General features: G+C 34.7%; 1 long non-coding RNA gene across 2 annotated transcripts; it reads left to right on the top strand.

Annotated features, from left to right (window-relative positions):
- Window positions 1–10,576: 10,576 nt before the first annotated feature.
- LOC113758629 lies at window positions 10,577–12,699 on the top strand. Of its 2 annotated transcripts, none has more exons than XR_003466806.1 (3): window positions 10,577–10,687; window positions 10,937–11,019; window positions 12,390–12,699. It is a non-coding gene; the product is annotated as an uncharacterized LOC113758629 (long non-coding RNA). The 2 variants fall into 2 exon arrangements; XR_003466805.1 differs by having other exon boundaries at window positions 12,387–12,699.
- The last annotated feature ends 671 nt before the right edge of the window (window positions 12,700–13,370 follow it).

Raw genomic sequence — 13,370 nt, 5'->3', positions numbered from 1 at the left:
TATGATGCTTAAAAAACCTTAAACAAAAAATTTAATAGTTTTTGTGTTTGCTTCTGTTCTTCATAGAAAAGCGCACACACTAAGAGTACACTGAATAAGTGGGTAATTGTTCTGAAGGATAGGAATATCAAATGCTCGTATAAACTTAGAGAATGTTATCAAAGAGAGAAAGAAGAGATAGAAAATAGAAAGAAAAAGAAAGAGAAAAACAACTAGTATCAAGAAAGAGAGAAGAACAAAAGAGTCTAGAAAAAGCAAAAGAAAGAAATGAGCGAAAAAGAATAGGGTACGTAGTTGTGTTAGTTGTTTTCCCTTTTTCTTTATTTTAGACTTAGGGTGCGTTTGATAAAATTGAAATTTAAAATTTGAAATTTGAATCCATTAAATTATTGAATTGTTAAATATTAAATCAAATACAATTAAATGTATATCACATTCAGTGATAAGTGAATAGCTAATCACTTATTTTTTAGAACAAGTTTTGTTTAAAAAAATCAGTACCACTTAATAAATTCATATGTTCAAGTTTTTGTTATTAAATGCGTCTGAACATATTAAGATCTGAATCCATTAAATTTAAGTGTTGAATTAAGTTAATAAATAGGGCCTTAGTCTTAATTGGTACCGAAAAAATCACTGTCAACCATTTTCTAAAGACAGAAAGATCATTTTATTTTTTACTTTTTTAAGACCCTAACACCCTCCAATGTCTTATCTAATTTCAACTCTACCCCATATGTGCCTTGATTTGGATTTTCCTATTTCCTTTTTTTTTCCCTTTTTTTAAATTTTTCTAGAAATCTTCAGAAATAAAAAAAATATTTGTTACATTTTTATGAGTAAATTTTATATACACTATAAGTGTGTACACTATTATGGTTAGATGGATAACATATGAGCAAATTTTGCACATGTGGTATATATCTAATGGTAATAGTGTATTGATTGACAATATATATAAGATTAATCCCATTTTTATTTCCTTTTTTCTAGTATGTTTCAACTTGTTTTGGATTTTCTTTGTAGCAGACAAGAGATTTAAAAAATTTGTAGAGGATGCTACTGAGGAGCCCTCCAACGCCCGCCCGTGATTAGGAAATGGTGTACTTTAATCTAGATGAAATCAAGCGCGCAAGCGCACATGCACTATCAAAATTACCCCAGAATTAGTTACTTCCATCTACATGTACACAATAATCTATAGCTTGCTCATGTATTTATGTATGACAAAAAAACATCAATAGCTAATTTTTTCTACATCAGTCATCTGCAATTGTTTGAAGCTGTTGCAGAAATATACCACCATGCATGCTGATCTTGAGTTGGATAGAATTTTTCAACACCGTTCCGGCGTTATCCTGCGCACTAACACCGTTCTGGCATCCCTACCGCTGCACACAGGCCACAGACATGTAGACACGTTAACCTGTGCACAGGTCATAGACAATGTACGCAAACATTTTTCAAACCCAAGATAGTAGGAATGCCGGGTCGATGTATTAGAAATGATATCTTGGAACGGATGTAAAGCTAAACAAATTGCTTCTGCTGCAAGAACCGAAGAACAACAGATTCTGTGAAAAGCGAAAGAGAGTTGAGTGAAGAAGAAAACGGAACCGGAATGAGCCGGCGGCCTTCTGAAAACAAAAAGATTGCTTTATTTTGAACTTTTTAAAGATCCAACACCCATTCTTAAAAATCTTTAAAATAAAAAAATTTTCTTTTTCCGAATACGTTTCAACTTATTTTCATTTTTTTTCCGGGGATAATGGATTTAAACGATTTGTACGCGATGCTAGCGAGCAACCAACAGTGGGACAAAATGGTGGAGGATGGTTCAAGAAGAATATTCTTAATATGAGAAAGCCTTACATGAACTTAGTCACGTTGACAACCGCTATAGGAGGTTTATTAGTTGTTTTCCTATCATATTTGGGTCTGCAGCACAGGGAGAATCGTTGGAACGGATCGAACGAAAAATAAGCTGATTCCATGAAGATATGTGCTTGCTTAGTCAGATTCAAGTTGAGATTGCCATTGAGAATCAGCACGGAAAAGTGTCTGATTTGACACTCGAAGAAAGAATTCAAGCCAAGATCGAGGAAAGGAGAATTGGAAGTACGGAAGGAGGATTTGAGTGAGGAAATTGATATGGAGAAGATTAGGGTTTTCTTTGAAGATTTTGGACATCACTATGACCGAGAAATGGTACGTGGCTTCCTTTTCTTCACTTTTTTCTTTTTTTCATGAGAGCTGCTCATGTCTCATCGTCTTGTTTAATTCAATGGTTTTGTTGCATCAAAGCTGGTGTCCAGAGCTGGATACCAGCATTATCGAGAATGATGGTGCTGCTCCAGACACTGAGAATAAGGGTGATGAGCGTGATGAGGAGGATTCTGCTGCAAATGGATTTGGGGACTTCATATTTGCATTTTGTTAGGATTTTAGTTAAATTTTATTATATTATTAGATAGTTATTATGTATTACTTATCTTAGATAGAAAGTGGAGATGATGGATCCTGTGACGACTTAAATATTTCGGCATTAGCAATGCCAAGATGGCGTATTTGCTTTGGCTTTAAAATTTGTTGTAGTGTTGCCTTGGGAACTACTATCAAATGCCTTCTCCTTAATGTTTCGCATAAACTGCTACTGCCCTTTTTTTTTCACCACCAAGTCAGTCCTCTTTTACTGTATATGTAATGTTGCGAATCCCAATATCCGATATTCTAGTGTTTTGCATCAGTTAATTTCTCAAGTTGTAAGATCAGAATTATTACACTTCATATATTAGTCATTTCTTGAATTGTGACTTAATCTCGCTTGTTTCTGGCCAAGCTAACTAGAACATAAAGACTATTTGCCTAGCATTCCAACACGCGTATATGAATTCTAGGTTATGTAGGATTGTTGTTTCCGTTTTACTTGATGAATTAGTCTTCGTCTTCATAGGTCAAAGGTGATTCCTTCTTTTAATTTAAGCTCTTACTGTTTATTTTGTTTGGAAAGCTCGGAGAAGCTGAACTTAAGATCTTAAGGGTGCGTTTGGATTGCCATTTTCTGCCAGAAAATTGCGTCGTTTACCGTGATCAAATTTTTCTATTACTTTTTTTCCTCATTTACATCAAATCGCTACAATATTTTTTCCATGGAAAGTGACGAAAAATGCAAACCAAACAGGGCCTTAATTTCCAACCATTTGCAGCACAAAAGTAGCTCTTACCATTTGATTTCAGTCGTTATTTTAGGCTGCTATGCGAATTTCCTTGACTTTACTGGAAATTTTGTTGACTCTACCCAAACTTCAACAGGTAACATCTGATGGGTCAGACCACTTTTCAACGATTGACATCAATATAGTGCGGTAATTACTTTTGGTGATGAAGCCTATATCAGAGCCACTCTATTAATTTTTGGTTTGACTGTAAGTTAATTTCCAGGCTTTTGTCTTAATTTGGGGAATAAAATCGAGCTTTAGAATCATATATATCAGGGGAGGGGCAGAGAAGAGAAAAGAATGGATTATTCTTGAGTATGGCATTAGTAATACGTCAATTGATAATTGGATAGGAGTCTTCTCTCCTGCCAATTTCAGGTATAAGAAGAAGTTTGCTTCTTGTGAACTAAATTCAACGTCCTTCTATGATAGCAGTAGCACCTCTTCTTCTATAGTGTTACTCTGCCAAATCTTTGAGTCAGCTCTTGCTGGCAAGTGCTTATTATTCTATGAGCAAAATGTCTATTGATATTCGTGACATCTCGTAACTAATTAGTTAACATATATCTTTATGATATACTTATGGCATGAAATGATGCTTAGATGACTGTCACATAGACAAGTGGTTATGGACTTGATGAAGCAGAACCTTTCTTTTGTAGAATGGGGTCTGCAAGGAGAAGCTTTCTAGTCTAGCAGTTACATTGACTTTTGACCATAACACCATGTGTGGAGCAATATTACACTTCTCCAGATTACTTATGACCTGTGTACTAAATATAAATAATCGTTCTTGATATCAGCTAAATAAATCATTTTTTTAGTATATATTCCAACGCTCGCCTGTGATTAGGACATGGTGTACTTAATTTAATCTAAATGAAATCAAGCGCGCAAGCGCACATGCACGATCAAAATTACCCCAGAATTGGTTTCTTCCATCTTCATTTACACAATAATCTATAGCTTGCTCATGCATTTATGTATGACAAAAAGTTTTTCTACATCAGTCATCTGCAGCTGTTTGAAGCTGTTGCAGAAATATACCACCATGCATGCTGATCTTGAGTTGGATAGAATTTTCCTTGAATACCATGATAAAATTTCTATATTGATTTTAGTACTTTTAACCCTTAACACTCTATCTATATTTCATCCTCAACCAATAATATTGCTTTACCAACAGACAGCAAAATAGTCAGCAATACTCGATCATCAGTAATGTCAAATTCTTCAAGCGCTCCTGCCAGAACTGTCTGGATTCCTTCAAACTAGTTTTCTGGAGTTGTAGTGTACCTATAGATTCTTATGGTAAAAATGATGGCTCTTCTAATGTTGAAATTGTTTCTTCTCTTTTGCCTGCTTTATTTTCCTGTTATGTGAGTGGTCTTTCTAGTTCATAGTAGTATGTATCTTTTGGTTTACTCATTTTGAAAAAAAAAATGAGTTGCTAACCTATTAACATGGATTTCTTCTCTTCTCTCTCTTATTGCAGGGATCTCTTACATTGATAACACCTTCTAGTTAAAATTCATTTAATTCATTTAAAAAATAATAATAGACGAATGCCTATCAATCAAACTTCTTCTATATGGAAATCGGAATACAACTGCTCGCACATTGAAGTTTTATACTTGAATTGACATGAATGCGAGGTAAAAAAAATTGAGTAGAATACTCATTAATCAAACTTGTCATAAATGAAATGGGAATACCCGTTGCATTGAAGTCTTTATATTCAAATTAACATGTAGCTTACCCTTGATTTTGGATCAGCTAATAAGCGGGTTGATAATGCCAATAGACGATCGCAAGTTCGATTTTTACATGTGGCGTCTTAAAAAATTCTGGATCAGATTTTCATCCCTAAGTAAAAGTTGGATTCTGTGGACCAAAAAAAGAAGTACTAAAAAGAAATAAATATAAACACATAATTGAAAAAATTTCGACTAATAGAGCCGCCCTAACTTTTGATGGGCTAACTATAGCAGAAGCTTAATCCAACACGGCCCAATAGAATCTTCTCGGCTCGGCTACAGAGAGCATACAGACAACGGAAAGAAGCAGAGCCCCGAGCGTCTGAATATATTAAGATCTGAATTCATTAAATTTAAGTGTTGAATTAAGTTAATAAATAGGGCCTTAGTCTTAATTGGTACCGAAAAAAAATCACTGCCAACCATTTTCTACAGACAGAAAGATCATTTTATTTTTTACTTTTTTAAGACCTTAACACCCTCCAATGTCTTATCTAATTTCAATTCTACCCCATATGTGCCTTGATTTGGATTTTGCTATTTTCTTTTTTTTCCTTTTTTTAAATTTTTCTAGAAATCTTCAGAAATAAAAAAAAATATTTGTTACATTTTTATGAGTAAATTTTATATATGCTATCAGTGTGTACACTATTATGGTTGGATGGATAACATATGAGCAAATTTTGCATATGTGTTATATATCTAATGGTAATAGTGTATTGATTGACAATATATATATAAGATTAATCCCATTTTTATTTCCTTTTTTCTAGTATGTTTCAACTTGTTTTGGATTTTCTTTGTAGCAGACAAGAGAGTTAAAAAATTTGTAGAGGATGCTACTGAGGAGCCCATGATTGGACAAACTGGTATAGGTTTTTACGGCAGCAAATGATTTAAGAAGAATATTTTTACATGAGAAAGCCTTATGTGAACTTAACCATCTTGACAACTGCTATTGGAAGCCTACTAGTTGCTTGCTTGTCATACTCAGATTCTGTAAAATAGGGAGAATTATTGGAATGGATTGAGCAACAAACAAAACAATCCCATGAACATGCATGCTTGCTTGGTGAGATTCAAGCTGACATTACAATTGAGAATCGACATGAAAAAGTGTGTGATTTGAGAGAGAAGAAAAAAAGAGTTTGGGAAAAGCGAAAGAAGAAAATGAGTAAAGAAGAAAATGGTACGTAGTTGTGTTGATTGTTTTCATTTTTTTCTTTATTTTTAGGCTTAGTCTCAATTGTTACTGAAAAATCATCGCTAGCTATCTTCTAAAGATAGAAATATCATTTTATTTTTAGATTTTTTAAGATCTCAACACCCTCCAATATCTTATCTAATTTCAACTCTACCCTATTTGCGCCTGGATTTGGATTTTGATATTTCTTTCTTTTTTTCTTTTTTAAGAAATATTCAAAAATAAAAAACATTTGTTACATTTTATTTCCTTTTTCTGGGTATGTTTCAACTAGTTTTGGATTTTCTTTGCAACAAAGGGATTTAAAAAAATTTGCAGAGGATGCTAGTGAGGAACCCACGATTAGACAAACTAGTTAAGGTTTCTTCGACAGCAAATGGTTTAAGAAGAATATTCTTAACATTAGAAAACCTTATATGAATTTAACCATCTTGACAACTGTTGTTGGTGATTTTTAACATTAGAAAACCTTATATGAACTTAACCATTCTGGCGTCCCTGCAGCTGCACACAGGCCACAGACACGTAGACACTTTAACCTGCGCACAGGCCATAGACAGTATACACAGACACTTTTCAAACCCAAAATGGTGGGAATGCCGGGTCGATGTATTAGAAATGATATCTTGGAATGGATGTAAAGCCAAACAAATTGCTTTTGCTGCAAGAACCGAAGAACAACAGATTCTACGAAGAGCGAAAGAAAGATGAGTGAAGAAGAAAATGGTACCGAAATGAGCCGGTGGTCTTTTGAAAACAAAAAGATTGTTTTATTTTGAACTTTTTTAAGATCCAACACCCTTTCTTAAAAATCTTTAAATAAAAAAATTTCCTTTTTCCGAATATGTTTCAACTTGTTTTCATTTTTTTTTAGGGGATAATGGATTTAAACGATTTGTACGCGATGCTAGCGAGCAACCAACAGTGGGACAAAGTGGTAGAGGATGGTTCAAGAAGAATATTCTTAATATGAGAAAGCCTTACATGAACTTAGTCACGTCGACAACTGCTATAGGAGGTTTATTAGTTGCTTTCTTGTCATATTTGGGTTCTGCAACACAGGGAGAATCGTTGGAACGGATTGAACGAAAAATAAGCCGATTCCATGAAGATATGTGCTTGCTTAGTCAGATTCAAGTTGAGATTGCCATTGAGAATCAGCACGGAAAAATGTCTGATTTGACTCTCGAAGAAAGAATTCAAGCCAAGATCGAGGAAGGAGAATTGGAAGTACGGAAGGAGGATATGAGTGAGGAAATTGATATGGAGAAGATTAGGATTTTCTATGAAGACTTTGGACATCACTATGACCGAGAAATGGTACGTGGTTTCCTTTTCTTCACTTTTTTCTTTTTTTCATGAGAGCTGCTCATGTCTCATCGTCTTGTTTAATTCAATGATTTTGTTGCATCAAAGCTGGTGTCCAGAGCTGGATACCAGCATTATCGAGGATGATGGTGCTGCTCCAGACACTGAGAATAAGGGTGACGAGCGTGATGAGGAGGATTCTGCTGCAAATGGATTTGGGGACTTCATATTTGCATTTTGTTAGGATTTTAGTTAAATTTTATTATATTATTAGATAGTTATTATGTATTACTTATCTTAGACAGAAAGTGGAGATGATAGATCATGTGACTACTTAAATATTTCGGCATCGGCAATGCCAAGATGACGTATTTGCTTTGGCTTTAAAATTTGTTGTAGTGTTGTCTTGGAAACCAATATCAAATGCCTTCTCCTTAATGTTTTGCATAAACTGCTACTGCCCTTTTTTTTCGCCACCAAGTCAGTCCTCTTTTACTGTATATGTAATGTTGCGAATCCCAATATCCGATATTCTAGTGTTTTGCATCAGTTAATTTCTCAAGTTGTAAGATCAGGATTATTACACTTCGTACATTAGTCATTTCTTGAATTGTGACTTCATCTCGTTTGTTTCTTGCCAAGCTAACTAGAACATGAAGACTATTTGCCTAGCATTCCAACACACGTATATGAATTCTAGGTTATGTAGGATTGCTGTTTCCTTTTTACTTGATGAATTAGTCTTCGTCTTCATAGGTCAAAGGTGATCCATTCTCTTAATTTAAGCTCTTACTGTTTATTTTGTTTGGAAAGCTTAGAGAAGCTGAACTTAAGATCTTAAGGGTGTGTTTGGATTGCCATTTTCTGCTAGAAAATTGTGTCATTTTCCGTGATCAAATTTTTCTATTATTTTTTTTCTCACATACATCAAATCGCTACAGTATTTTTTCCATAGAAAGTTACGGAAAATGCAATCCAAACGGGGCCTTAATTTCCAACCATTTGCAACACAAAAGTAGCTCTTACCATTTGATTTCAGTCGTTATTTTAGGCTGCCATGCGAATTTCCTTGACTTTACTGGGAATTTTGTTGACTCTACCCAAACTTCAACAGGTGACATCTGATGGGTCAAACCACTTTTCAACGATTGACATCAATATAGTGCGGTAATTGCTTTTGGTGATGAAGCTTATATCAGAGCCACTCTATTAATTTTTGGTTTTACTGTAAGTTAATTTCCAGGCTTTTGTCTTAATTTGGGGAATGAAATTGAGCTTTAGAATCATATATATCAGGGGAGGGGCAGAGAAGAGAAAAGAATGGATTATTCTTGAGTATGACATTAGTAATACGTCTATTGATAATTGGATAGGAGTCTTCTCTCCTGCCAATTTCAGGTATAAGAAGAAGTTTGCTTCTTGTGAACTAAATTCAACGTCCTTCTATGATAGCAGTAGCATCTCTTCTTCTATAGTGTTACCCTACCGAATCTTCGAGTCAACTCTTGCTGGCAAGTGCTTATTATTCTATGAGCAAAATGTCTATTGATATTCGTGGCATCTCGTAACTAATTAGTTAACATGTATCTTTATGATATACTTTTGGCATGAAATGATGCTTAGATGACTGTCACATGGACAAGTGGTTATGGACTTGATGAAGCAGAACCTTTCTTTTGTAGAATGGGGTCTGCAAGGAGAAGCTTTCTAGTCTAGCAGTTACATTGTCTTTTGACCATAACACCATGTGTGGAGCAATATTACACTCATCCAGATTACTTATGACCTGTGTACTAAATATAAATAATCGTTCTTGATATTAGCTAAATAAATCATTTTTTTAGTATATATTCCAACGCCCGCCTGTGATTAGGACATGGTGTACTTAATTTAATCTAGATGAAATCAAGCGCACAAGCGCACATGCACGATCAAAATTACCCCAGAATTGGTTACTTCCATCTTCATGTACACAATAATCTATAGCTTGCTCATGCATTTATGTATGACAAAAAGCATCAATAGCTAAGTTTTTCTACATCAGTCATCTGCAGCTGTTTGAAGCTGTTGCAGAAATATACCACCATGCATGCTGATCTTGAGTTGGATAGAATTTTCCTTGAATACCATGATAAAATTTCTATATTGATTTTAGTACTTTTAACCCTTAACACTCTATCTATATTTCATCCTTAACCAATAATATTGCTTTACCAACAGACAGCCAAATAGTCAACAATACTCGATCATCTGTAATGTCAAATTCTTCAAGCGCTCCTGCCAGAACTGTCTGGATTCCTTCATACTAGTTTTCTAGAGTTGTAGTGTACCTATAGATTCTTATGATAAAAATGATGGCTCTTCTAATGTTGAAATTGTTTCTTCTCTTTTGCCTGCTTTATTTTCCTGTTGTGTGAGTGGTGTCTTTCTAGTTTATAGTAGTATGTATCTTTTGGTTTACACATTTTGAAAAAAAAAAAATGAGTTGCTAACCTATTAACATGGATTTCTTCTCTTTCTCTCTTATTGCAGGGATCTCTTACATTGATAACACCTTCTAGTTAAAATTCATTTAATTCATTTAAAAAATAATAATAAACGAATGCCTATCAATCAAACTTCTTCTATAGGGAAATCGGAATACAACTGCCCGCGCATTGAAGTTTTATACTTGAATTGACATGAATGAGAGGTAAAAAAAATTGAGTAGAATACTTATTAATCAAACTTGTCATAAATGAAATGGGAATACCCGTTGCATTGAAGTCTTTATATTCAAATTAACATGTAGCTTAACCCATGATTTTGGATCAGCTGATAAGCGGGTTGATAATGCCAACAGACGATCGCAAGTTCGATTTTTACATGTGGCGTCTTAAAAAATTCTGGATCAGATTTTCATCCCCAAGTAAAAGTTGGATTCTGTGGACCAAAAAAAAAGAGTACTAAAAAGAAATAAATATAAACACATAATTGAAAAAATTTCGACTAACAGGGCCGCCCTAACTTTTGATGGGCTAACTATAGCAGAAGCTTAATCCAACGCGGCCCAATAGAATCTTCTCGGCTCGGCTACAGAGAGCATACAGACAACGGCAAGAAGCAGAGCCCCGAGCAAAATCATATGCGTTTTCGGCTGCGGTTTTTCTCTACATGATCTCGTTGCTCTTTTCGTGCCTCGTCTTTCTGGTTTGGTGAAGGTTTGTTCAATTCGTTCTTCATCTTTTCCTTTTTGGGATCGGAAAATGAATTTTATTTTCCACTTCATAACAAACGCTAGAGAAACCCTCCGGCGGTGATTACTGACCGAGAGTTTAAAATTTTTACAGTTTATGCGGCTTTTCCCCCCTAGATGCCCTGTATATATTGGATCTCGGATGATAGATGTAGCATTTATCATCTGCGCCTGCTACTGACAATCTTTGATTTCTTTTTTTTTTGGCCTGCAGATGTCGCAATTTCCAGTTTCCCTTCCTGTTTTGGCTTTCACGTGTGGCTGCGTTTTTCATACGAGCTATAGCTTCGGAGCGATGTTAGTATTTCTTTCCCTAAAACCTTTATTTCCTTGACGGATCTGCAACTGTGTGTGTTTTTATTTGAATATTTGTCTGAATAATTCGAGTAATTATGGCGTTGTCTCTCCTACGGTTCTAAGGAAGCTTTTTTCTCCTGACCTTTCCAGAATCCCAGGTAATTAAAAAATATCTTCGTGTTTTATTGAAAATATAATTTTCTTTACAGATCTGTTGATAAAAATTACGTCAGGGATAATGTTTAGCCCTTAATTTTAAGTGGCCCCTCTGGGTTACTAACAGGGCTTTAAGAATCCCAAAATCTTGTTTTTGTTCTTCTTAGTTATATGTGTACAAAGGTTTGTAAATTCATCTGTAACTTAGCTCAATTATTGACAATATGTTGTTGTGCCTTTACTTTAATCAAATAATCACTTTATAAAGATGAGATGAAGGGAAAACACAAATAATATAGAGTGCCTCATGTTACACTTAATTCCTCTTTTTCTCTCTTTCGAAAACCTGAAATAAGAAATTTTGTCTGTCTTTTTTAAAGCTTTGAATTGTAGTCCTAAAAAATCCTTTTGCATTATATTTTTCTCTTGAAGCATAGCTACATCTTTTGGGAGAAAGATTATAGGTGTCAGAAAGGGAACACAACAGAGTCGTTTAACGTCTCTCTCAAACCCACATAGTTTACCATAGCTTTTCCTTTTCTTTCTTTTTTTTTTTTCTTTTTTGGTCCATGAGTCCTTGTGCCCTTTAAGCTCTAGAACAAAAATGCTGCATTCTAAGACATGAGGCATGATTTTAGTGATTCTCCCAGAGATGAATTCAATCAATAGTTCTTGTATTAGTGTAAACAAGTTATATGTAATCAAACATATGACTGGAAGCAATCTGGTAGTTTTATGTGATTCAGGTACTCTAGAGTTACGTACAGAATCTTGATTCCACTTGATATGCATCTTTGTAAACAAAAAGCGAGCCAGAAGCGAGCTCACTTTTTATTTATTTATTAGATTGCAGTTGCCCATCGTATGCGTTGAAATAATCCTACCACTCCTTTTTCATGTGGCACTCTTTTCTTTTAAGAGTGCTTTTTCTACTTAATTCATAGTTGGTATGCATTACATCTTTAAGTGTGACAATTTCTAAGGTTCATAGGATTGTGAACAATACTCTTTTTGTACTGTATTGAAGGGATGATTATGGTAATTTTAAGGGCATGTTAGCTTGAAAGTATGCATGTATCTTTTTTTTGGGTTGGGGGGGGGGGGGGATTGCGCAATTCGCATCCTATTGCTGCTTTGTAATTTCCACTATATATATTTATATCATACTTGCTTTCAATTTGGTTGAAAGTCATTATTCTTTGTTTTGTGAGTAGCTGCATCTATTGTTGAAAAAGTAAGGATGGAGTTAAAGGAGAAAAAGAAGGCAGAGGAGGCAAAGTCTCGACGTCTGAGTGCATGAAGATGCCATCTTGCTTTTGTGTTTTCTGCGTACTCTTAAATTAGATTTTTGCTAACTAGTATGTGTATATATAAACCGATGACTAGTATCTGTATGTATAACTCGACTTATGTGGAGACTTCGAACTTGATTTAAGGGCTCTTTATTTTGCTGTGAATGGTTTCATTTACCTTTGTTGGTACAAAACCTTAAAAGGTTTTATTGACCGTTAGACCCATGAGAAATATTGTGGAAAGTTGTGTGACAGGCAGGCCACCAAAGTTGCCCCTCCATTATTTGGAAGTTCTTCTCCAATTGTTTTCACTTTTCAGGCATTTCAAGGATGTTCTTGTCTAATTGTGACCTATTGCATTGCAGTGGTGAACATGGTAAAGCCATGCCGGAAGAAGTAAAATTTGTCTTCCATTTTTTTGAGGGTATGGGGACAAGTTAACGCACCACTGACGGAGAAACTCGAGCAACTCCGAGTGCTTCATCAATAGCTAGAATTAGCTACTTGTACACTAGCATATAGGTTACAAGCAATCGGGGAAAATGTTCTACATATAAATTCAGAAAACTAGAAAAATTCCATCATTAACTATGAGTGTAGCTCAATTTAATTAATGCAGCGCAATAAAATCTTCTGAACGTCTTTAAAAAAGACAAACACAACAACGGGGAAGCCCTTAAACAAGAGTTCTTGGATTTTTGTAAGGTACTAAATTTTTGCAGTTTTTCTGAATCTTTATTTCTAGATTATACGGTTGATTCCTTCTATATTTTAATGATGATTCTTGTATCCTCCTCCTCCTTCGGACTATGGCTTCTATATTTTAAGATGTAGAAGCCCTTGAAAAGGAATTAACTATATAAGGATCTGTTTTTTTTTTCTCATTTATCATCGTCTTGTACA

This window comes from Coffea eugenioides, unplaced genomic scaffold (genome assembly GCF_003713205.1).
Source record: "Coffea eugenioides isolate CCC68of unplaced genomic scaffold, Ceug_1.0 ScVebR1_612;HRSCAF=1317, whole genome shotgun sequence".
NCBI lineage: Eukaryota > Viridiplantae > Streptophyta > Magnoliopsida > Gentianales > Rubiaceae > Coffea > Coffea eugenioides.
The sequence above is the reverse complement of the archived record's forward strand: the minus strand, read 5'-3'. Positions and strand labels throughout refer to the sequence as shown.